This window comes from Pleurodeles waltl, chromosome 1_1, assembly GCF_031143425.1.
Source record: "Pleurodeles waltl isolate 20211129_DDA chromosome 1_1, aPleWal1.hap1.20221129, whole genome shotgun sequence".
Lineage (NCBI taxonomy): Eukaryota > Metazoa > Chordata > Amphibia > Caudata > Salamandridae > Pleurodeles > Pleurodeles waltl.
Window position 1 is genome coordinate 540136796 of NC_090436.1, and position 26639 is coordinate 540163434.

The following is a 26639-nucleotide window of genomic DNA, read 5'->3' on the forward strand; positions in this document are numbered from 1 at the left end:
ATAGAACGGTCCTGTCGAATAAAAGGAACTGAATCCTTTATCATTTTAGATTAACCTTACTTGCTTTGAATGTCCTACAGTTGTTTAATTTCTGCTGCAGAAAGTTTCTTTTTAGCAGTCTCTGCAGGACAACAGCATTCAAAGCAGGTGCATGCTGTTATGTAAAACAAACCTAACAGCATGTTTAAAAATAAATATCCCAAAGTGCAAATATATATAAATGTGGTTTGAAACAACTCATCCTTAAAGAAAAAAATCGCCACAAAACTAACATATGCTGCAAAACCACAATTATATAATCAATCACAGTTGATAATAACTGAGAACTCCCAGCAAAATATTCACTTAAAGAGATGGAGGGGTTCATTACTTGAAAGACAAGAGCTATTGTGCTCAAAATACTTCCATTTATTTCGTCAGTTGGATAAGAGAAATGCTAAAAGCCAATGAGGTCTCCGAGGCTCTGGAGCCGTTTCACCATAGCTTTGTACAACAGGTTAAAATAGTTTAAACTTGCAGTATGTAGCCAACTAGGTCGCCTCTTCCTTGAAGATCTTTTCTGCCTTGCTGAGAGCCTCCAGAAATCAGAAAAATGATATGACCAAGTCTTAATATTGCTTGATGCTGGGTAAGTCCCTCCTGGTCTGTCTTACGGCCCCAAGTCACTAGGACAGGCTTCCAGACGCCAAGTGTAGTCAGGGCCACTCCTCCTGACATTTGTGTCATGCCTTTTCTTTTATGTCCTATCGGCTTACAGGGCATACCTAAGTGTGGCCAATCTAATGTACACAGGTAGGCTTTCTATCCGACAGAGAGCTTTTCCTCGTCGATTGTTACTGCACTGGTTTTATTTATAATTGCAGCCAGCCAGCTAGAACACAATAGTGAGCTCTAAAGTCATTCATTTTCGTCATATCTGCTGGTGGTGTATATATATTATGCAGCCCACATATCACATTTAACTTCCACAACATTGGTGCATCGACTTACCTTGACCTTAATGAAAAGTCAAATGCACCAAATGGAGGCAACCATTTTTAATCCCACATTTTCATGAAAAAAGCACATGCACTGTGAGACTAAATAACAGATTTATAGTGCCCAGAATCCTAATGCTGCAAAGGTCAGTCCATAAAAAGGAACAATTGTTGAGGGGAGGCACAATTCTAGAATTCTACAATCGCGAAAGGCAACGCCCTCCAGAAAAAACCTACAGCGGACCCAAACGACCTGAAGAACTTCCGCCCCATCTCGCTCCTCCCCTTCCCGGCCAAAGTCATCGAGAAGACCGTCAACAAACAACTGACCAACTTCCTTGAAGACAATAACCTGCTGGACCCCTCCCAGTCCGGTTTCCGGCCCAACCACAGCACGGAAACCGCCCTCATCGCAGTCACCGACGACATCCGAACCCTTCTGGACAACGGAGAAACAACCGCCCTTATCCTCCTCGACCTATCGGCTGCTTTCGACACTATCTGCCACCGCACCCTAATAACCCGCCTCCGCTTCGCCGGTATCCTAGGACAGGCCCTGGACTGGATCATCTCTTTCCTCTCGGACCATTCTCAAAGAGTCTACCTCCCGCCTTTCCGCTCGGAACCCACTGAGATCATCTGCGGCATCCCACAAGGCTCCTCGCTCAGCCCTACTCTCTTCAATGTCTATATGAGCCCCCTCGCCGACATCGCATGCAAATACAACATCAACATCATCTCCTACGCCGACGACACCCAAATGATACTCTCCCTCACCAAAGACCCAGCCAACGCCAAAACCAACTTGCATGACGGAATGAAAGACGTCGCAGAATGGATGAAACTCAGCCGCCTGAAGCTGAACTCAGACAAGACGGAAATCCTCATCCTCGGTAACTCCCCGTCCGCCTGGGACGACTCCTGGTGGCCCGCGGCCCTGGGCACCGCACCGACCCCCTCAGACCACGCACGCAACCTCAGATTCATCCTGGACCCCCTTCTCACCATGACCAAGCAAGTCAACGCCGTCTCGTCCTCTTGCTTCCTCACACTTTGCATGCTCCGAAAGATCTTCCGCTGGATCTCCGCCGACACCAGAAGAACTGTGACCCACGCCCTCGTCACAAGCCGCCTGGACTACGGAAACCCTATACGCAGGAACCACTGAAAAACTTCAGAAACGTCTTCAGCGCATACAAAACGCCTCGCCACGCCTCATCCTCGACGTACCCCGCCACAGCCACATATCCGCCCACCTGAGACACCTGCACTGGCTACCCGTCAACAAAAGGATCACCTTCAGGCTCCTCACCCACGCACACAAAGCCCTCCACAACAAGGGACCTGAATACCTCAACCGTCGCCTCACCTTCTACACGCCCACCCACCAGCTTCGCTCCACCAGCCTCGCTCTCGCCACCGTCCCTCGCATCCACCGAACCAACGCAGGGGGGAAATCCTTCTCCTACCTGGCGGCCAAGATGTGGAATTTCCTCCCCGCCCACCTCAGGACCACCCAGGACCACCTCGCCTTCCGGAGGCATCTCAAGACCTGGCTCTTCGAGCAGCAGTGACCCCCTCCCTCCCTAGCGCCTTGAGACCCTCACGGGTGAGTAGCGCGCTGTATAAATGCCGTGATTGATTGATTGATTGATTGATTGATTGATAGAAAGAAAGAACGCACAGAAAAGGCCAATATTGCTACAGTGCAGCACTAATCAATAGACATCAAGAGGCATCCCACTTTATAAACGGAGGTGCTCTTAAGTATCTTCTAAATTTCATATTATAATTTTATTTCATATTTTCACATCGCTTGCAGGAACATGACAGATGTTAATTACGGTTTTGGAACTTCCTGCTTTTCCTTCTCTGGGAACAGTTGGCTGATGCTCTCCCCTGCTTTGTAGAAAAAGCCTCCGAAGCAGTGTATTCAGCCTGCCTATCTGTGTCTTCACAATCTGCACTGCAGGCCTCCTGCTTCCAAGCCACAGGCCGTCATCGCCCAGCAGGCCCTCAGTCTGGCACCTCATGTGTACGCATTTTGGCAGGAGCCTCTGTATTCAGCAGACACTCGTTCAGAGATCTCTGTGTGGTCCGATCCCGACGACGTCGTGTAGAATGGGAGACTCGGACATAATAAAGGAGGTGTCTGGAGGGAGGGGGCGCCGTATGAGGCGTTCTAGGAGTGAATGTCATTATTTAATAGCAAAGTTACCCTTTGCTTCTATAATAAAAATACTGCACAAAAAGGAAAGAAGACCAACATTGAATGGCTCGGCTTCTTTAATATATTTCCACATCCTTCTTTTCTCTTGCCATTGTCGAGGGATTCTGTAATAGGTAGACTCTTCTCAAAAAGAGACGGTTCATAAAGTCTCAACAAAGGTTCCTGGACACGCAAATGCAAAAAACCTTCTACAGAGCAAGTTGTTTCCAACTTGTCATCCAGCACTGGGTGTCGAGCTAAAATGCCAGATATACCCTGGTACATCTTCCAAAGTTGATTACAGTAAATGTATGACCTCAGTACTGCATTATGAAGGGAATTATAACAGGAGAGCTCTATTAGCATTACCTCAGTGACGTAAACATTCGTCTTTGACCAATGAGGTGAACTCACGATCACGACTTTGGCCCCCAGTAGGCCATCTCAGCCTTTCTTCCTTTCAGGCTTCTAAACTGAGCACTATAAATGAGAGCATAGTAACATCTGCTTTCACAGCGCTTATAAATGAAAGAAGTGTGGAATGATGACCATTACAAAACAAATTTTATCATTATGATAGAACAGACACCATTTTCACAAGAAAGTTCTTACAGTAGATTTCTACCCGATCCCACAAACTTTATATTCTGAAAAAGGAATTTGAAATTAAGAAACAAGCATTTGCAATGGGTCTCACATTTGCTTGAGTTAGAGCTATTGGCGTTGTAAATTCATAACTGGACTTTTCTTGCCACATAAATTGGTCAACCCTGCCTTGTAATTTTGTCTTTTCCTGCCGCATAATTCCAGTGGCCCTGCATATAACTACAGCACTTCCATTTACCTTCTTCCTCTATCTGCACGCAAAAATGAAAATGCTGCCATTAAGCATCATAATTTAAATCTTATATGCTAATTCCAATAGAATACCACTTTCTTTACCCCACCATCAGAGTTGCTGGTTGGCTAACACAATTCCCAAAACAAGACAGCCACAGAGGAGTAACGAAAGAAATAAACTAGAAGCATCACCCAGACTTATCCAGAGTGTTAAGTCACAGTATAATGGATGTTAACTTGGCCTGAATCATGATCATAATTGCAATAAGGAGAGATTAATAAAACATATACAATTATTATATAAACCCAATAAAAACCTCCATCAGAAATAAACGTTTGGCTTTAGATTGTAATGCTTGGAACAGCCCTTAGAGGACACCACAATGAAAACAGCATTTGTGAGAAACATAGTTGTTGGACCTGGCTTTTTGACAGGGACATCCTCAAACTTTTTGCCTCCTTCCTCCTATTTTTTCTGACCTGTTGTTGTTGGCTTTTGACCTCTGGGCACTTTACCACTGCTAACCAGTGCTAAAGTGCATATGCTCTCTGGGTAAATTGTACTACTGATTGGTTTATCCATGATTGACTATTTAATTTACTTGTAAGTCCCTGGTAGAGTGCACTACATGTGCCTAGGGCAGGTAGATTAAATGCTACTAGTGGGCCTGCAGCACTGGTTGTGCCACCCACCTCAGTAGGCCCTTAACCCTGTCTCAGGCCTGCCATTGCAAGGCCTGTGTGTGCAGTTTCACTGCCACTTCGACTTGGCATTTAAAAGTACTTGCCAAGCCTAGAACTCCCCTTTTACTACATATAAGTCATCCCTAATGTTGCCCTAGGTAACCCCTAGAGCAGGGTACTGTGTAGGTAAAAGGCAGGACATGTACCTGTGTAGTTATATGTCCTGGTAGTGTGAAACTCCTAAATTCGTTTTTACACTACTGTGAGGCCTGCTCCTTTCATAGGCTAACATTGGGGCTGCCCTCATACACTGTTGAAGTGGCAGCTTCTGATCTGAAAGGAGCAGGAAGGTCATATTTAGTATGGCCAGAATGGTAATACAAAATCCTGCTGACTGGTGAAGTCGGATTTAATATTACTATTCTAGAAATGCCACTTTTAGAAAGTGAGCATTTCTTTGCACTAAAATCTTGTTGTGCCCTTCAATCCACGTCTGGCTAGGTTTAGTTGACAGCTTCTTGTGCATTCACTCAGACACACCCCAAACACAGGGTACTCAGCCTCACTTGCATACATCTGCATTTTGAATGGGTCTTCCTGGGCTGGGAGGGTGGAGGGCCTGCCCTCACACAAAGGACTGCCACACCCCCTACTGGGACTCTGGCAGACAGGATTGAGCTGAAAGGGAACTTGGTGCATTTCTTAGAGACTCTTTGAAGTCACCCCCACTTCAAAGGCACAACTTAGTATAAAACAGGGCCTCTGCCCTGCCTCATCAGACACTTGCTGGAGAAGAAACCTGAACCAGAAACGACATCCTGCCAAGAAGAACTGCCTGGCTGCTCAAAGGACTCACCTGTCTGCTTTTCTACAAAGGACTGCTGCCTTGCTGTTGGCCTGCTGCCTTGCTGAACTCTTGCCTGGCTGTAAAAGTGCTCTCCAAGGGCTTGGATAGAGCTTGCCTCCTGTTCCCTGAAGTCTCAGGACCAAAAAGACTTCACTCTTCCTCTTGGACGCTCCATGCGCCGAACTTTTTGACGCACAGCTTGTTCCGCGGCAAGAAAAACGCCGCACACCGACGCTGATCAACGTGACGCCTTCGGGACGACCGAAACTTTGACGCACGGCCTCGCAAGGACAACGCCGCCCGACTTCCCGGGAGAAATCGAAGCGACGCCTGCCGTGAGATCCAAACTTTGACGCACGGCCTCGCAAGGACACCGCCGCCCGACTCCGCAGAAGAAATCGACGCAACGCCTGCCGTGAGATCAAAACTTTGACGCACGGCCTCGCAAGGACAACGCCGCCCGACTCCGCAGGAGAAATCGACGCGACGCCTGCCGTGAGATCGAAACTTCGACGCGCAGCCCCGCAGAACGACGCGCAGCCGGAAAACAAGCAGGAAAATCCACGCACAGACCCGGGACATCTGGTAATCCCCGCGACCCACAGAAAGAGACTGTCCGCGCGCCGGAAAACGACACCCGACTTCCCCGCGTGGAAAATAACGACGCAAGTCCGTGTGTGCTGGGGAGAAATCGACGCACACACCCTTTTTCCACGCACCTCTTCCTTTGTGGCCCTCTGAGGAGATTTTCCACCAGAAACCAGGTACTTTGTGTTTGAAAGAGACTCTGTTTACTTTCTAAAGACTTAAGACACTTTATATCACTTTTCAGTGATATCTTTACAAATTCATATTGCAACTTTGATCGTTTTGACCTGAAGATACCCAGATAAATATTATATATTTTTCTAAATACTGTGTGGTGTATTTTTGTGGTGTTATGCTATGGTGTTGTATGATTTATTGCACAAATGCTTTACACATTGCCTTCTAAGTTAAGCCTGACTGCTCGTGCCAAGCTACCGGAGGGTGAGCACAGGCTGATTTTGGATTGTGTGTGACTTACCCTGACTAGAGGGAGGGTTCTTGCTTGGACAGAGGGCAACCTAACTGCCAACCAAAAACCCCATTTCTAACATTGGTGATCAGCGGTGAGGATAGGACTTGTGTTTGTGCAGTGACATACAGTAGCTAAGTATTTCACTACCTACCCACAGTTGAAGGTCAACTTGATTTTTCATCTTTTTTGGCTCTTGGTTCTCTGATGTCCTCATGGATATACTATTGATATTTTGGACTTTGGATTTTGGTTTTTGCTGATAAGATCTTATCAAAATGGGATTGTGTACCTACTCATTCTTTGTTCGTACTGACCACCTCACTAAGGCTGACCTAAGGAAGCTTTGCAGAAAATGGGGCCTTCGTGTAGCAAGGAGATCTACTAAGGCGGAGATGCTCCATCACTACATAGTCTGGGGGGAGGAAAGATGGGCAGAGAGAGAGGCAGCAAGAAACCAAATGACTAAGTACCCCTCAGATGAGGAGGAGGACTATGCACAGGAGGAGGAAGACTTCTCACATGAGGAGGAAGACTACTCCGAGTTGGACAGTGACCCAGAAATAGATGAATGGCTCCGAGGTCAAAGGCGACAGGAGCAACAATTAGAGGAGTATCTTGCAGAGGTTGAGGCAAAAAGACTCTTAGCCCTGGAAGAAGAAAAGATTGCAGCTCAAGAGCTGAGCTGTAAAGAGCTGAAACTGGAGGCCGGAAGGGCTGACTCCAGTTCAGATGGTGGCAGCAAAAATCTTGCATCTAGTACTGCTGAAGAAGGGCACAAGCCCAGAGATGTGGTGCCCAACTTGAAGAAGGGAGTTGACACACCCCAGGCGGTTCAAGGGTATGAGGTAGTTCCCGTTATGCACAGGGTCCCTGAGAAGGATTGGGGAACTGGCACAGGGAGTCATATTCCTACTGGGGGGAGGGACACTTTACTGACTCTAGCAGAGAGTGACAGAGAAAAGGGTTCCCCCCTGGTGGACGTCCTGGATATAGAGTGTAGAGACATCCCAGAAGAGTTTGGGTTGAGTGTCAGGGACAGACAGATACTGTCTCACCAGTCTCAGGAGGGTGAAGTAGAGTGCTTTTCCAAGGTTGAGTTACTGGGTGGTTGGGTGAAGGGTACTGTGGTTAATACATGTGAAGGGCAGAGTGATGTAATTGCTGGAGAGCATATGTCTGGTCCTTATTTTCCAGAGCTATGCCAACACCAGGTGGAGTGTGAGTTCTCTGACCCCAGGGAACTTACAATGGAGGCAGACTTCTGGGTGAGTACCAGAGAGTCTGAAGAGGCATTTGGGGGTGCTCCTGAAGGGAGTGGTCTAGGTGGTTCCCAACCGAGTGTGGTGGGAAAGGATTGTAGTGTCCCAGGTAGGTCCCAGGTCCTAGAGGGTTCCATGAGGGAACACCAGGAGGGAAGCCTAGCCTGTACCGTAGGGCCACCTTTTGAGGGAAGCCTCGCAGTGTCCGAAGAACTTGGGGGGGTGACTGTAGCCAGCATCCCAACAGTTCTGGTGTCTGGCAGTACCCCTCCTAGTGAGGGGGTGCAGAAGTCCAGACATCGGGTTGAGAGGGGGTTGCAGACCCCAGTGGAGGACCTTGAGAGTCAGGGGACAGCTCTGAGAGCAGAGCCCCCCAGGAATGACCCAGGTGAAACCGTTTCTGGTTTGGGGGAAACCCAGACTCTGCCGGATGGGCAGAGGTCGGGAGACCTGCGCCAACCAGACTCTTGTGTGGCCCTTGGGGATGGTGTGTCCCTTGTGGGGGGTGAGAGTGCCCCCCAGGAAGTCCTGGCATGCCAGGCAAAGATTCAACCTCAGGGTGGTGACTCTGGGTTGGATACCCAGGTTCAGAGGTTAAACTCTGACCTGGTGGGAGGTAGATGTGCCTCCCAAGAAGTCCTGCTGTGCCAGGCAATTGTCCAACCTCAGGGTGTTGACTCTGGGTTGGATGACCAGGTTCAGAGGTTAAACTCTGACCTGGTGGGGGGTAGGTGTGCCCCCCAGAAAGTCCTGGCGTGCCAGGCAATTTCCCAACCTCAGGGTGGTGACCCTGGGTTGGGGAACCAGGCTCAGAGGTTAAACTCTGACCTGGTGGGAGGTAGGTGTGCCTCCCTGGAAGTCCTGGCCTGCCAGGCAATGGTTCAACCTCAGGGTGGTGACTCTGGGTTGGCTAACCAGGTTCAGGGGATAAGCTCTGACCTGTTGGGGGGTAGGCGTGCCCCCCAGAAAGTCCTGGTGTACCAGGCAGTGGTCCAACCTCAGAGTGCTGACTCTGGGTTGGATAACCGGGTTCAGAGGTTAAACTCTGACCTGGTGGGGGGTAGGTGTGCCCCCCAGAAAGTCCTGGCGTGCCAGGCAATTGTTCAACCTCAGAGTGCTGACTCTGGGTTGGATAACCGGGTTCAGAGGTTAAACTCTGACCTGGTGGGGGGTAGGTGTGCCCCCCAGAAAGTCCTGGCGTGCAAGGCAATTGTTCAACCTCAGGGTGGTGACTCTGGGTTGGATACCCAGGTTCAGAGGTTAAACTCTGACCTGGTGGGAGGTAGGTGTGCCTCCCAAGAAGCCCTGCTGTGCCAGGCAATTGTCCAACCTCAGGGTGTTGACTCTGGGTTGGATGACCAGGTTCAGAGGTTAAACTCTGACCTGGTGGGGGGTAGGTGTGCCCCCCAGAAAGTCCTGGCGTGCCAGGCAATTGCCCAACCTCAGGGTGGTGACCCTGGGTTGGGGAACCAGGCTCAGAGGTTAAACTCTGACCTGGTGGGGGGTAGGTGTGCCTCCCAGAAAGTCCTGGTGCGCCAGGCAATTGCCCAACCTCAGGGTGGTGACCCTGGGTTGGGGAACCAGGCTCAGAGGTTAAACTCTGACCTGGTGGGGGGTAGGTGTGCCTCCCAGAAAGTCCTGGTGCGCCCGGCAATTGTTCAACTTCAGGGTGGTGACTCTGAGTTGAATGGCCCAGTTCAGAGGTTAAACTCTGACCTGGTGGAGGGTCAGTGTGCCCTCCCGGAAGTCCTGGCGTGCCAGGCAATTGTTCAACTTCAGGGTGGTGACTCGGAGTTGAATGGCCAAGTTCAGAGGTTAAACTCTGACCTGGTGGAGGGTCCGTGTGCCCTCCAGGAAGTCCTGGCATGCCAGGCAATTGTTCAACTTCAGGGTGGTGACTCTGAATTGAATGGTCAGGTGCAGAGGTTAAACTCTGACCGGGTGGAGGGTCAGTGTGCCCTCCAGGAAGTCCTGGCGTGCCAGGCAATTGTTCAACTTCAGGGTGGTGACTCCGAGTTGAATGGTCAGGTGCAGAGGTTAAACTCTGACCTGGTGGGGGGTAGGTGTGCCTCCCAGGAGGTCCTGGTTTGCCAGGCAGTGATCCAGTCTGAGGGTACAGACCCTGGGCTGGAAGACCAGGTTCAGGGTGTCCCCCCGGACCTGGAGGGAGGGGCTACTGATAACAGTGCCCCTACCATGTTGTCTTCTGAGGAGGCCACTCCTAGTTGGAGGGTACTGGACCCCAGAAGGGAGGGCAGGGGGAGGGAACTTCTGTAAGCACCCTGACCATGTTGGACTCTGGGGGTACCGCTCCAGGAGGGAGGGTACAAAGCCCCAGAGGGGAGGACCAGGTTCAGGCAGTCATCCCTGACCTGGTGGAAGGGAGAGTGGTTAAAGGGTGCCCAGCACCTGGGGCTACCGCCCCCCACTCTCCACAGCCACAGTGGTTGGAGAGCTTGGAGAGGCCTGGGGCCTGGCTCTCATCCCTGGCAGCTGTCAGTAATCACTGTGGCTTGCTGTCCGGGTGGACAGAGTTATCCCTGGGGAGGGGACAAGTGTCACACCCCAGGGGTAGAGTGGGCAACACCACTGTGTTGGTCATGGTGGTACTATCCTGCTCCTGGGATACATCTGTGAGCAAAGTAAGGTTAGGTGCTGCACAGATGGGATCCGCAGGTGAGGAGAAAGGTTCCCCATGTGTTGGCTTAGTGGGCCCTGAGAGTATGGGCAGAGTGATCCAATTGGAGTCAGGAAGGCGAAGAACTGGAGCATGGCCCTGCTGGTGTGGGCCTGGGTCCTTGTTCTGTCGCCTCAAACAGGGAAGTACATCAGGATAGTGATTGTTCTCCCCTGGCTTTAGGCTGGTAGGGGGTCATGTTGGACCTGGCTTTTTGACAGGGACATCCCCAAACTTTTTGCCTCCTTCCTCCTATTTTTTCTGACCTGTTGTTGTTGGCTTTTGACCTCTGGGCACTTTACCACTGCTAACCAGTGCTAAAGTGCATATGCTCTCTGGGTAAATTGTACTACTGATTGGTTTATCCATGATTGACTATTTAATTTACTTGTAAGTCCCTGGTAGAGTGCACTACATGTGCCTATGGCAGGTAGATTAAATGCTACTAGTGGGCCTGCAGCACTGGTTGTGCCACCCACCTCAGTAGCCCCTTAACCCTGTCTCAGGCCTGCCATTGCAAGGCCTGTGTGTGCAGTTTCACTGCCACTTCGACTTGGCATTTAAAAGTACTTGCCAAGCCTAGAACTCCCCTTTTACTACATATAAGTCATCCCTAATGTTGTCCTAGGTAACCCCTAGAGCAGGGTGCTGTGTAGGTAAAAGGCAGGACATGTACCTGTGTAGTTATATGTCCTGGTAGTGTGAAACTCCTAAATTCGTTTTTACACTACTGTGAGGCCTGCTCCTTTCATAGGCTAACATTGGGGCTGCCCTCATACACTGTTGAAGTGGCAGCTGCTGATCTGAAAGGAGCAGGAAGGTCATATTTAGTATGGCCAGAATGGTAATACAAAATCCTGCTGACTGGTGAAGTCGGATTTAATATTACTATTCTAGAAATGCCACTTTTAGAAAGTGAGCATTTCTTTGCACTAAAATCTTGTTGTGCCCTTCAATCCACGTCTGGCTAGGTTTAGTTGACAGCTCCTTGTGCATTCACTCAGACACACCCCAAACACAGGGTACTCAGCCTCACTTGCATACATCTGCATTTTGAATGGGTCTTCCTGGGCTGGGAGGGTGGAGGGCCTGCCCTCACACAAAGGACTGCCACACCCCCTACTGGGACTCTGGCAGACAGGATTGAGCTGAAAGGGGGCTTGGTGCATTTCTTAGAGACTCTTTGAAGTCACCCCCACTTTAAAGGCACAACTTAGTATAAAACAGGGCCTCTGCCCTACCTCATCAGACACTTGCTGGAGAAGAAACCTGAACCAGAAACTACATCCTGCCAAGAAGAACTGCCTGGCTGCTCAAAGGACTCACCTGTCTGCTTTTCAACAAAGGACTGCTGCCTTGCTGTTGGCCTGCTGCCTTGCTGAACTCTTGCCTGGCTGTAAAAGTGCTCTCCAAGGGCTTGGATAGAGCTTGCCTCCTGTTCCCTGAAGTCTCAGGACCAAAAAGACTTCACTCTTCCTCTTGGACGCTCCATGCGCCGAACTTTTCGACGCACAGCTTGTTCCGCGGCAAGAAAAACGCCGCACACCGATGCTTATCAACGCAACGCCTTCGGGACGACCGAAACTTTGACGCACGGCCTCGCAAGGACAACGCCGCCCGACTTCCCGGGAGAAATCGACGCGACGCCTGGCGTGAGATCAAAACTTTGACGCACGGCCTCGCAAGGACACCGCCGCCCGACTCCGCAGGAGAAATCGACGCGACGCCTGCCGTGAGATCAAAACTTTGACGCACGGCCTCGCAAGGACAACGCCGCCCGACTCCGCAGGAGAAATCGACGCGACGCCTGCCGTGAGATCGAAACTTCGACGCGCAGCCCCGCAGAACGACGCGCAGCTGGAAAACAAGCAGGAAAATCCACGCACAGACCCGGGACATCTGGTAATCCCCGCGACCCACAGAAAGAGACTGTCCGCGCGCCGGAAAATGACGCCCGACTTCCCCGCGTGGAAAATAACGACGCAAGTCCGTGTGTGCTGGGGAGAAATCGACGCACACACCCTTTTTCCACGCACCTCTTCCTTTGTGGCCCTCTGAGGAGATTTTCCACCAGAAACCAGGTACTTTGTGTTTGAAAGAGACTCTGTTTACTTTCTAAAGACTTAAGACACTTTATATCACTTTTCAGTGATATCTTTACAAATTCATATTGCAAATTTGATCGTTTTGACCTGAAGATACCCAGATAAATATTATATATTTTTCTAAATACTGTGTGGTGTATTTTTGTGGTGTTATGCTATGGTGTTGTATGATTTATTGCACAAATGCCTTACACATTGCCTTCTAAGTTAAGCCTGACTGCTCGTGCCAAGCTACCAGAGGGTGAGCACAGGCTGATTTTGGATTGTGTGTGACTTACCCCGACTAGAGTGAGGGTTCTTGCTTGGACAGAGGGCAACCTAACTGCCAACCAAAAACCCCATTTCTAACAATAGTCATGTTACCATATAGTTAGCCCCTAGCGAGCATAACCACATGAAAAGAAAATGACTGAAAGTATTGCAGTGTAACCATATAGTTAGCCCCTAGAGGATGTAGTGCATTACATATTTTCAGGGCTAATAGGCCTTACTGCAATGGTATTGCAAACAAGACCCTTAAAACATAACCACTCTCAGCTGTAAAACAAAAGCTCCAGCCATGAGAGAAGTTACAAAGACACTGAATAGAGGGAGAGGTTATTATTTTGAGGTCCCCACTAAGTGTCAGGACTGAGAGATAATCTAGACAGAAAGAGCAGGTTGTGGTGAAAGTTTTGAATGTGGTCCCATTGAAGCATCATGGGACGACCAAGTGCAGCAAATCTTGTAGTATGTTGACTTTAATGCTCAGAACAGCCCCTCAGGGCCACCACAATAAAAATATAATTTGTAAGAGACAGGGTCATGTAACCATTTAATTGGTCCCTAGAGGGCATAACCACCTGAAACTAGAACGACACAAAGCAATGTAGTGCAACCATATGTTTAGCCCCTAGAGGGCATAGTACCTTACATATTTTCAACCACTCTAATGCAGTACTAAGTTCCTTAGAACACAAACTAGTCCAAGTTGTAAAACAAAATTTCCATGCATAATAGAGCTTAAAAATGGACTCAATGGTGGGAGGGGTTATTATTTTGTGGTCCCGTAACCTAGTGTGGGGACTCAGAGATGACCTAAATGGAAAAAGTGTGTCATGCTGAACATTTTGGTTGTAGTCCCATTGTCGTAGGACCATCACAGGCTGAGTTATGGGCAAAACCGTTTTGAAAAAGAATGCTTGCAAAGCATCATGGGGTGACTTTTCTGGAGTGCAGTGAATATTGCAGTATCAGCTTTTCCGCTGTGCTGGGACAGCCACGTTGGTGGATTTTTGTTTTTTTTAGTAAAGCATTTATCAATTATAAGTGTTTATGGAGTCTGAAGGGGAGAGCCAAAATAAATGACTCTGATTAGGTAACACTATGAACAATGTGACCAGTGCTTCAATACCGCCGATGGAGTTTGCGCTGTTGGCGCAGTGAGGGTCATGGCTGCCATGGAGCACGAAGGGGACAGAAAAAAGTTCGCCCATGCTAAATTGTATCAGCAATCATGAAATTATCCATGTAACAGGGTCCGTCTGCAAGGCAGTAACAAAACCACTCCAAGGCAGGACAAACGTAAAGCAATTACCAATGATATCAAGGTATTTTTGAAAGGCAAGCCCACAAATGAGTGAAAGTCATGGGGGTGAGCTGGGCATGGTTAAAAGTCCACAACACTTACGATACGTCAAGGCGCTTGCATGATCAACTTAAAAATGACTTTTGTGTAGGCATGGGCGGTGATTTCTCCTCCGCTAGTGAAGCTAATGGAGTTTTTGTCTGCGCTTGCACTGTGCGGTCCATAACTGGGCTGCTGTGCGTATTCTCGGCTGGCATGGAGCTGCTGCCGGCGCCAGCTCTGGATCCAGGCCTCCCTCTACCAGCAGCCCAGGAGGAAGGCAGAGAGCCTGGCCACTGGGAACGAGGACCCAGGTAAGTCCTCTTTTTTAATTTTTGTGCACCCTAGTGCACAACAGACCTGACATGGCATGGCAGATTTCGCTGCCTATGGCCTTGGCCTCAATTCAGTCCAGGGCCGTAGGCAGTGAAAGCTGCCGTTCCAGGCCTCTTGTGCACGGGCCTGCAGTTCACACAGGGCAGGTCAGTGCACAAGAGGCCTGAAACAGCAGCTTTCACTGCCTACGGCCCTCTCCTGAATGCGCCTGATCTTGGAAGAACTACACAGGGTCCCTGCCTAGTGCTTCCGAGATTGGGTGCATTTTGGACAGGGTGACACTAAGGCAGATGGCAGTGGCACTCCGCCACTCATGGAACACTGGCTCCATGGAATCAACTCCACAGAACTACGCAGAGTGGAACCCTGTGAGCTTCACCCAAGCCTACTTTTGTGAAGAATGAAAGACATCTTCATATTTCTTTGAAAGGTAGGGGACCTTTTATAATGTAGTTTTGCACTGCCGTCTAATGCTATTGATAGTCAACAGCACATTGAGGAACAACACGTATCAGTTTAAATCATTTAAACTGTTTATTTAAACTTTTGAAAGAGCGAGTGATGATTCCCCAATCTACATTAAAAAAAAATAAGTGTCAAGGCTAACCGAATTCATATGTGAAATTAGCTGCTCTTCAGGTCCTTTCAGCACGCTTATGCCAAGAACATTCCTTGAACGAAGCTGACTTTTTACACACTCGTAAAGGACTTGGTTTTATGACTAAGGGGGTCATTACAACCCTGGAGGACAGTGTTAAAGCGGCGGTAAGACCGCCAACAGGCCGGCGGTAAACAAAATGGAATTATGACCGTCGCGGAAACCGCCAACAAAGACAGCCACTTTAAAACTCCGACCGCCACGGCGGTACAAACAAACAGCGCGGCGGCCACCGCCAACAGACAGGCGGAGGACAATGTACCGCCCACAGTACCACAACCTACCAATCCGCCACCTTTTCGGGGGCGGATTCAGCGCGGACAAAAACACGGCTGAAACAGGACTTCGAAGGGAAAACGCTCACCTCTACACACCCCACGAGGAAGCAGGACGCCATGGAACCAGAGCTGCAGATTCTGCCAGCCCTTATCTTCTTGCTCCTCTACCAGGAGCACGAACGCCGGCGGCAAAGACCACAGTGAGTACTGCACCTACGACACAGGGGATGGGGAGGGAAAAAACAGGGACACACACACGCAACACGCAACTTCCCCACCCCCACCCTCACCAACCACACACACACACCAATACAGCATGATACATTACAGGTACAACCCCCCAGACCCTCCGGAAGAATGCAAAGACAAAAGAAAATGAGTGTAACCATTTTAATATATTAAAATCCAGTACACAAAAATATATATACACACCATAAACAAACATATACATCAACAATAGTAGTCCAGGTAGTGCTCCATTGAAGTCTGTGGAACACTGGGCCCACACAGTATGGGTGAAGCCCACACAAGATCCCCGACCATGACGGAGAGAACACTGCAGGGTAATCAGATAGCAATAAAACAGGCACCTCAGGCGGAGGGTTGGGGGGGGGCACCTCAGCCGCTTGAGTGCATGACGCCAAAGCCACAAGGGGGCCACATGCCCACTGTTCCATCCTGGGGAGTGCAAAGCCACTGTCTCTCAAGTCTTTACAGTGGGTGGGTTGCCCACTGTCCCATCCTGGGGAGTGCAAAGCCACAGTCTCTCAAGTCTATACAGTGGGTGGTTTGCCCACTGTTCCATCCTGGGGAGTGCAAAGCCACAGTCTCACAAGTCTATACAGTGGGTGGATGGCCCACTGTTCAATCCTGGGGAGTGCAAAGCCACAGTCTCTCAAGTCTATACAGTGGGTGGTTTGCCCACTGTTCCATCCTGGGGAGTGCAAAGCCACAGTCTCTCAAGTCGATAACAGTCTCCACTGGTTCTGGAGGGGGCCTTGTGCCCAGAGTGCTTCATCCTGCCAAGGACAGAGGTAGTGCATGTCAATCTCCAATGGTTCTGGAGGGGGCCTTGTGCCCCGAGTGCTTCATCCTGCCAAGGACAGAGGTAGTGGATGTATCTCTCCACTGGTTCTGGAGGGGGCCTTGTGCCCAGAGTGCTTCATCCTGCGAAGGACAGAGGTAGTGGATGTATCGGTCTACTGGTTCTGGAGGGGGCGTTGTGCCCAGAGTGCCTCATCCTGCTCATGGTGGCCTCAGTAGCGTCAGAGCTTTTGGCGCTCATGGGCCTGCGGTGCTTGTAGCGACGGTGTCCTTGGCAGCAGTGCTTGAGGCGGTGGTGCTCTGTTCAGCGGTGCTTGAGGCAGCGGTGTCCTTGGCAGCGGTGCTTGAGGCGGCGGTGCCCTGTTCAGCGGTGCTTGAGGCAGCGGTCTCCTTGGCAGCAGTGCTTGAGGCGGCGGTGCCCTGTTCAGGGGTGCTTGTAGCGGCGGTGCCCTGTTCAGCGGTGCTTGTAGTGGCGGTGTCCTTGGCAGCGGTGCTTGAGGCGGCGGTGCCCTGTTCAGGGGTGCTTGTAGCGGCGGTGCCCTGTTCAGCAGTGCTTGTAGTGGCGGTACCCTGTTCAGCGGTGCTTGTAGCGGCGATGCACTTGGCAGCGGTGCTTGAGGCAGCGGTGCTTGAGGCAGCGGTGCCCTGTTCAGCGGTGCTTGTAGCGGCGGGCTCCTTTGTAGTGACTCAGCTGCTGGCGGTCCTCTCTGGCCCAGCGGGGCTTGTGCTGGCGGTCCTCTCTAGCCCAGCGGGGCTTGTGCTGGTGGTGCTCTCTAGCCCAGCGGGGCTTATGTTGGCGGTCCTCTGTGGCCCAGCGGGGCTTGTGCTGGCGGTCCTCTGTGGCCCAGTGGGGCTTGTGCTGGTGGTCATCTCTAGCCCAGCGGGGCTTGGGATGGTGGTCTTCTCCGGCCAGCGGTGCTTGTGCTGGCGGTCCTCTCTAGCCCAGAGGGGCTTGTGCTGGCGGTCCTCTCTAGCCCAGCGGGGCTTGTGCTGGCGGTGGCCTCCTGGGCAGCGGGGATGATGGCGGTGTCCTCTTGGGCAGCAGGGCAGGTGCTGGCGGTGGCCTCCTGGGCAGCGGGGATGATGGCGGTCTTCTCCGCCGTGCTGCTCTTAACAGAATTGCCGGGTTTCTTGTGGCCCTTCCCCACCTTGGAAGGTGTCGCAGCTGACTCGACACTCCCACCTGTACCCCTGGGAGTGGCTTTGGTGGCTGGAGTCTTCCCTCTCTCCCACCGGGCACTGGCCAATTTTTGATGCTTGACAGGTGGGGGACTGTCCGTGCTGTGGCTCCGTGCCACACTGGCTGCCCTGGTGGCCAGTGCACTCCAGATTCCGGTGATTACAGGCACCACTGGTCCAGGAGATGTTGTGACTGAGGTGCTAGGTTGGGACCTGGAGAGTCGGGCCCAAGGAGACAGACGGGGTGGGGGAGGTGTGGGAAAAAGGTCCAGGTTGGACAGGAAAAGCTTTTTGGAGCCACTGGAATGGGTAGCTGGAGGGGGATTGGGAGTGGAGGAAAAGGTTGTGGTTGTAGGAGGTGTACGTTTGGTGACTTTGGGTGAAGGTGCATGCGCTGTAGGCTGTTGTGAGGTGGATAGCTGTTGGGTGGGTGTGTGTCTGCGTTTGTGTATCTTGGGAGGTGGTGTCACAGACACACTGGGAGAGAACACAGGGGACGTGTGAATGGTAGTGGGGGTGGTGACTGCACGTGAGCGGGGTGTGGTGGTGTGTGTGCTGGTGATGGCAGTAGATGTAGTGCATGCAGGTGTGAGTGTAGACAAGGGAGGGAGGAGGGATACGAGGAGGAGGGGGACACAGTGGAGGCAGTGGATGTTGTTGTGTCTGCATGTGTGTGATGCTTGCGTGAGTGCCTGTGGGATGTGTCGTGCTTATGTTTGCCAGAGCTTCCCTTGTGTGTTGACGTGTGTGCATGATGGTCTGAAGGTGTGCTTGGGATAGGCTGGGGTACAGGGGATTGGGTCTGGGTAGAGGAAGCTGGAGGCGGGAGGCTAGAGACGGGGACAATGGCTGCCATCAGTGCTGAGGCCAGAGTCTGAAAAGATTTCTGAAGGGCCACCTGACCAGAATGAATGCCCTCCAGGAATGCATTTGTTTGTTGCAACTGCCTTTCTACACCCTGGATGGCATTCAAAATGGTAGACTGCCCAACAGTGAGGGACCTGAGGAGGTCAATGGCTTCCTCACTGAAGCCAGCAGGGGTGACTGGGGCAGGGCCTGAGGTGCCTGGTGCGAAGGTGATGCCCACCCTCCTGGGTGAGCAGCATTGGGGCAAAGGCTGAGGGGCTGCTGGGAGGGCGGTGTTGGTAGGGGGTTGGCGGCTGTAACTGTAGATGCAGGGGGCACAGATGTTGCCACCGCCACAAGGGACCTCCCATCAGAGGACGAGTCCGTGTCACTGGTGTCAGCTCCTGTCCCCGCCGTGGAGCTCCCCTCGCCCTCTGTCCCACTGGTGAAATCCGACTCTGTAGTTTCGCCCTCCAGGGCCATGTGGGATGCAGCTCCCTCCTGCTCTGGTGCCACTGCTCCTCCGCCTGATGATGCTAATGCACACAAAAACAGGGAGACCACAAAAAGGGGGGGTAGCCCCCTGCACTACGCCGCGCTCTTGGCCTCCACTGTTCAATCCCTGGGACGTGGCCTACAAGGCTATGGACGACATCTGCACACATGGATGACACAGGGGCATGACTAGGTGTACTTGGCACTCTACAGAGGTGGGGTGGGGTGCCACATGGCCTGCCTTACGGAGGGACCTTGCCTATTAAACTCACCCTGGCCTAGAGAAACCCACAGCCCACCTCCCCACCCCAGACACCTCCACTGCGCGCAAAATCAGCAGGATGAGAGTGTACTCACCCCCTTATGGCTGCTGTGATGCCCCCAAGAGCCTATCCAACTCCGGGTACGCCACCGCCAGGATCCTGAACATCAGGGGGATCATGGTGCGACGGTCAACCCTCCCACGTTGGGAGGCCATCCCCGGATGAGCCTCCGCCGTCTTCTTGCTCCAGCGGCGAATGTCCTCCTATCTTTTCCGGCAGAAGGTGTCCCGTCTGTGGAAGACCCCCAGGGTCCAGACGTCCTTGGCGATGGCACGCCAAATATCTTTTTTCTGGTGGGCGCTGACCTACATGAATTGTACAGGGGGAAGAGAAATGTTATTACCAACTGCACCGTCACAGTCTTTGGCCCCCATCCCTACCCTTGCCATGTGGCACATGCATTCATCGTTGTTTCATGCACGCCTCAATCTACCCCCCCATCTTTCATCCACCCCACTCCACACAGGCATAGCCCATACAGCATGCTCCCAGTGTACTTGCCTGTTTGTCTGGAGGACCGTAGAGTAGCGTGTACTGGGGAGGGGGACCCCATCCACGAGTTTCTCCAACTCCTCCGATGTGAAGGCAGGGGCCCTTTCCCCAAACACTCGAGCCATTGTCTGTTCCAGACCGAGGTCACAGCAGCACTTGCAGTGTAGGTCCTCTCCTGTCAAAGATCAGGTATCGAGTGATTGAACAGATAGAAAATGGCGGTAACCTCCGCGGCGGTGCGTACCGTGACCGCCGGCGTACATCATCATTGGCTCCTGGGACCCATAGGGTCCAATGTTAACCAATGCAGCATTGCGCCGCAGTCTTCGACCGCCTACCGTGACGGTTTACAACGCCAGCGCAGTTACCTCACACCCCATTGTCCCACTTTAGAGGTCAGGCAGCCGCCATTTCAGGGGCCCACATGGCTTAATTTTTAACTGCGTCACACATACCTAGGCCTAGTCTCAACACACATATAGGCCACTTTTCGGATTAGGAATTGTGTTCTGTGTAAGCTGTGGGTACGTACCTCTGAGTTGGTTGACCCTGTGCTCACTGTTGTCCTTCATAGACACCGTCTGCTGGGACATGTGAGGAGATGGCGGCATCCTCCGGTGTACAGACCTCTGGTGGACCTGTCGACAATGGAGGAAAGACATGCGATCATCACCTACAGGCTTGACCGTGCCACAATCCAGGATCTGTGTACCCAGCTGGAGCCAGACCTGATGTCAGCTATCCGCCATCCCACAGGAATCCCCCCTCAAGTGCAGGTGCTGTCAGTACTCCATTTCCTTGCAAGTGGGTCATTTCAAACAACAGTGGCCATAGCATCAGGGATGTCCCAGCCTATGTTTTCCAACGTGTTGTCCAGAGTGTAGTCTGCCCTGCTGAAACACATGCGGAGCTACATCGTTTTCCCTCAGGTGGAGGATTTGCCTACAGTGAAAGGTGATTTATGTGCCCTGGGACATATCCCCAACATCATAGGTGCCATTGATGGGATATATGTGGCTTTGGTCGTCCCCCCGCAGGAGTGAACAGGTGTACAGAAACCGGAAGAGTTATCATTCCATGAATGTGCAGATGGTGTGTTTGGCAGACCAGTACATCTCCCATGTGAATGCCAAGTTCCCTGGCTCAGTGCATGACGCCTACATCCTGCGGAATAGCAGCATCCCTTATGTGATGGGTCAACCTCAGAGGCACCGTGTGTGGCTATTAGGTGAGCACCTGGAAGCAAGACAGTGGGAATGGTTGTCTGGGTCTGGGGATATCCCTACAGGTTAGTGTGTGTCTAACAGTTGTCCCTCGCCATTTGAAGGTGACTCTGGTTACCCCAACCTGTCATGGCTACTGACCCCAGTGAGGAATCCCAGGACAAGGGCAGAGGAACGCTACAATGAGGCACATGGGCGAACTCGGCGGATTATAGAATGGACCTTCGGGCTCCTGAAGGCCAGGTTCAGGTGCCTCCATATGACAGGTCGATCCCTATTCTACTCACCAAAGAAGGTGTGCCAGATCATCATGGCCTGCTGTATGGTTCACAACTTAGCTTTGCGATGACAGGTGCCTTTTCTGCAGGAGGATGGTCCAGATGGCGGTGTTGTTGCAGCTGTGGAGCCTGTGGACAGTGAAGCCTAGGAAGCAGAAGAAGAGGACATGGACAACAGGAACTCGGTGATCCTGCAATATTTCCAGTGAGACACAGGTAAGAGTACAGACCTGCCTACTACATGTACTTTAACACTACTACCTCTCTCCTGTCTGTCGTTTTCACCCAGTGTATGGTCACTGAGTTGTCACTTTCCCTTACGATTTCACAGATGTGGGTCCCACTGTGTGACATCTGCTTTGTTTTCTCATGGGCTAGAGCTGTGTGACATAGGTATGTTGACATTACAATTGAAAGAGCATTTTGTCACTGTAATTGCTAATACACTATTTCGAAATCACAGACTGACTCCAGATTGTTTTGTGCTTCAAGGGTGTTTATTGAAGTGCTCAATATTGGAGGGGGTTGTCAAATGGTGAGGGGGATGGTGGAGGAATGTCCATGGCAGAGTCCAGTCTATTAGTCTCACAGGTGCATTGCCCAAATGGGCATAGGAAGTGGAGCCGGGGCAGTTTGAGGATGGACAGGGTGACAAAGTGGGACAGAAGGATGACATTCAGGATGGTCTCATTTCTTGGCAGGGGTCTTGGCATCGTTCTTTGTATTTGTCCTGGATCTCAGGGACCGTTTGCGGGGTGGTTCTCCCTCTGCAGGAGGTGGGGTGCTGGTGTGGTGGTCCTGTGGCGGGGCGTCCTGTCCACTAGCGCCGGCGGAGGTGGTGGGCAGTTCATCGTCCATGCTAGTGTCAGGGGCCCCTTGTTGTGCCACAGTGTCCCTCCTGGTGTTGAGCACCCCTACGATGGTGCCCAGGGTGGAATTGATGGTTCTGAGTTCCTCCTTGAAGCCCAAATACTGTTCCTCCTGCAGGGGCTGGGTCTCCTGAAACTTGGCCAGTACCGTTGCCATCGTTTCCTGGGAGTGGTGGTAGGTTCCCATGATGGCGGAGAGGGCCTCTGGAGAGTGGGTTCCCTTGGCCTGTCCTCCCCCTGTCGCACAGCAGCACTCCCAGTTGCCCTGTGTTCCAAGGCCTCCGTCCCCTGGACCGTGTGCCCACTACCACTGCCCCCAGGTCCCTGTTGTTGTTGGGGTGGTGGGTCAGCCTGGGTTCCCTGTAGTGGTGGACACACTGCTGCTTGACGTGTCCTGGGGACAGAGGTTTGGGCCCGCTGGGTGGGTGCTGTGCTGGTGTTTCCAGAGGGGGGAAGCTCTGTGGTGGCCTGTGACTGTGTCAGGGGATACGACTGTCCCGAGGTCCCAGATGGGCTGGTCATCTAGATCCAGTTGGACAGAGCTGCTGTCATCACTGTGGGCCTCTTCTGTTGGAGGTGTGAACATGTGTGGACCCTCCTGTCCGGTGACGTTGGGTAGGGGTCCTGCAGGGGTATAAAAGGATGTTTATTACATCTATGTGTGGCATGATGTGCAATAGGTGGGTGACCGTTTACACCAGTGCTTGCATTCCTGTGTGGGACCTTGTGTGATGGTGGTTTAGGGGGGTGTATGGGTATGTGCAGTGGCCATGCTTTGGTGATGGGTGTCCACGCTTTGTTGTTGCATGCAGGGCTTGGTGTTAGGATGTGTGGTTTGTGATGTTGGGACTTTTGTGAGGAGTTGGAGTGATGGGGGTGAGGGTGAGGGTGGGGGTATGTGATAGCATGCAAGTAGGGTGGGGATGTAATAGTTAAGAATTGACTTACCAGAGTCCATTCCTCCATCTACCCCTGCGAGGCCCTCAGGATGCAGAATCGCCAAGACTTGCTCCTCCCATGTTGTTAGTTGTGGGGGAGGAGGTGGGGGTCCGCCGCCAGTCTGCTGAACCGCGATGTGGTGTCTTGAGACCACGGAACGCACCGTCCCCCATAGGTCGTTCCACCTCTTCCTGATGTCATCCCTATTTCTTGGGTGCTGTCCCACTGCGTTGACCCTGTCCACTATTCTTCGCCATAGCTCCATCTTCCTAGCTATGGAGGTGTGCTGCACCTGTGATCCGAATAGCTGTGGCTCTACCCGGATGATTTCCTCCATCATGACCCTGAGCTCCTCCTCAGAGAACCTGGGGTGTCTTTGCCGTGCCATGGGGTGGTGTGGGTGATGTGTGGGGTGGTGTGTGTGGTGATAAGTGTGCTGATATGTAGTGGTGTGTTGTGTGAGGTGCGTGGAAGTTCTGTGGGTGATGGTATTTTGTGCCTGTGGATGCTTGTTAGTTGTTTGTGGTGTCTCTCTCTGGCCTTCTCTCAGTAATTGTGGTCGTAGGGGTTTGTGGGTGATGTGGGTGTGTGTTTTATATTGGATTGGGTGTGTGGGTGTGGTGTGTGTATGTGTATCAGGTGTGTGTATTTTGAATTGTCCAATGTGGCTGTGTTTTGTAAAAGTGTGTGTATTTTGAGCGTGGCGGTGTGTACTGCCAATGGAATACCGTGGTTGAAAGACCGCCGCGTGGATTCGTGTGTCGTGATAGTGTGGGTGTATTTCTGTTGGTGTGACGGTGGAGGATTTGTTTTCGCCAGTTTATCACTGACCTTTGGTGTGGCGGACTTGTGTTGGTGTCTGAATTTTGGCGGATTCCGTGCTGTGGGTCATAATAGCTGTGGCGGATTTCCGCGGCCGTGTTTTGGCAGTCTTCTGCACGGCGGTAAGTGGCTTTTACCGCCAATGTTGTAATGACCGCCTAAATCTGGCTCTCTTATGCATATTTTGTTTACAAAAAAAAATACAGATTAGTGACGCACACCTGCCATCATACTGCGCAGGGAGCAAAGAAAAAACACTTTGAATCACCTTAAAGTGTGATATGTCTGATTTGATTGGGGGCTCTACCAAAAAAAAGAAAAAACATTAATGAGTATTTTATGAAATGTAATTAACTAATAGGTACTCTTTCAAATGCCTCCCATAGGAAAAAATCCTATTACTATAAAATACAAAGGTGTAGCGGCGGGGTGGGCAGTGGTTTTCAGTCGACCATGGTGAGGCGTCTGTAGGATTGCAACTAGGATTTTTACATTTTCTCTTTCTCTTGAAGGTCTTTCTTATAACATGTTGGTTCTGTAAATGTTGGTTGATTGGTGTATTTTACCATGATATGCCAGCATAGTTGTTGAAAAAACCTGAAGCTCACATCCCCTAATTTTACTGACCAATCTACGCCCTTGAAAATACCTGTGTCTTTCTGGTACGATGCTCAATGTTCTGTCGCCTAACACTGCAGTGGGAATCCTACCAAGTCTAGCACACACAGGCCCAAAGTTACTGAAGGTTTGCATTGGCTTTCGCAGGTCACAGAGCAAAAAAGGGCCGCAGAAATCATTTTTTCAGTGCTAAATGGTTCTACCATGGAAAACTCGCCATCGTGCTGTTCCACAAACACTTGGAGCTTTGAAGAGCCAGTCCCAAAGTAATTTATGGTTAGAAGGCCTAGGTTTTCACACAGAGGTTAATCAGCTAAGACTGCGTGACCCAGTTTCACCAAGTGAAACCATGTGCAAAAGAGGGGCCAAACTGTCATTGGTGGCAGAAACGTAAGGTGCTGAATGTATGCTGGAACACTAGAACATTGTTCACCTTTAACCTTTCCGTACTCATCTACATGTAGGAAATTGTGCTGGGAGGTATACCTCTTATCCTCATTGTACATATGGCACTGTTTTCTATCGTTTGCACAATGCACCTCAGCTATTTCTCACCCTGTTCACCAGGGAGTGAATGTAGTAAATTGTGCAGGGGTCTGCAACCTTTTGTGTAACAACAACTACTTATGTTAAATTAAAATCATTGGGAGCTTCTGATATTTATGTTGCAATACTGATCATATCCTGCAAGATTACATTAGTAACCAGCAGTGATCACCTCAGGACATAAGGAGGGTTTCCAGCAATAATGTAAACAAGCATTGGCAAAGCCAATAGGTTTCATCTTTGTTTTTTCTTTTGCATTTGATCTTACTAACTGGATTATAAATATTAGAAAAGGATTATAATAATTATTATTTTAAATTAGATAAACCGTTAATTGTTTTTTTATGTTGTGATGTATGTTGAAATAATATCCTAGGGTTCCAAACTCTGTACCTTATTTAATATGGCATTGTATAAGAGTACAGAAAGGTGTAGTTAGGAAAGTGCCACTGCACCTGCTGTCTGTAGCATACAAATCCTGCCCCTTTTAACCACAAGTTATCCTTCATTGTGATTGCATGTTTAGTAGTAAAATATAGCAATATTTGGTGCTTAGAGGAGCTATGACAACGTTTTGCCCCAGTGCCACTGCACCTGCTGCACCATTCAAATCATGACCTTAATGTCTGCAAGATAACTGCACTTGTGGCTGCCTGTTGAGAAGTTGAGAAGTAACATTTAGTAATAATTTGTGTTTAGTGGAGTTTCCTAGAGGTTTGGGTATGATGTCACTGCACCTGCTGCCAAATTCAAATCATGACCCTAGTGCCCGCAAGGTAACTGCACTTGTGATTGCCTGTTTAGTAGTAAACTTTAGCAATAATCTGTGTTGAGAGGGGTTCTGACACCTTGTGACACCGGTGCCACAGCACCTGCTGCACCATTCAAATCATGATCTGAGTGCCTACCAGATAACTGCACTTGTGACTGCCAATTTAGTAGTAAAATATTGCAATATTTGTTGTTTAGAGGGCTTTCTAGAACTTTTGGCCCTGGTGTCACTGTACTTGCTGCACTGCTAAAATCATGACCCTAGTGCCTGCAAGGTAACTGCACTAGTGATTGCCTGTTTAGTAGTAAAATGTAGTAATATTTGGTGTTTAAAGGAGTTCTGACAACTTTGTGCGTGGTGCCACTGCAACTGTTTCACAATTGAAATCATGAACCTAGTGCCTGCAAAGTAACTGCACTTGTGACTGCCTGTTTAGAATAATAAAATATAGCAATAACTTTTAATTGGGATGCCTAGTATCATAAGATTTCACAAGCGGTGTGCAGGCGAAACCTAAAAAAGGCTTTACAAATTTGGAATGCCTATACGTAGGTAACACATGGCAGCGGCAGTGCCCCGCCACAAAAGTAATCATATTTGTATTAAGTCTCTGCACATTATTTATCATCCACAAATCAACTTTAAGTGCCTTTTTAA

General features: G+C 50.5%; 1 protein-coding gene across 2 annotated transcripts in view; it reads right to left on the reverse strand.

Moving 5' to 3' along the window:
* Positions 1–26639, reverse strand: part of LIX1 (limb and CNS expressed 1) — a 915486-nt gene that overhangs the window by 516989 nt on the left and 371858 nt on the right. The window lies entirely within an intron of this gene.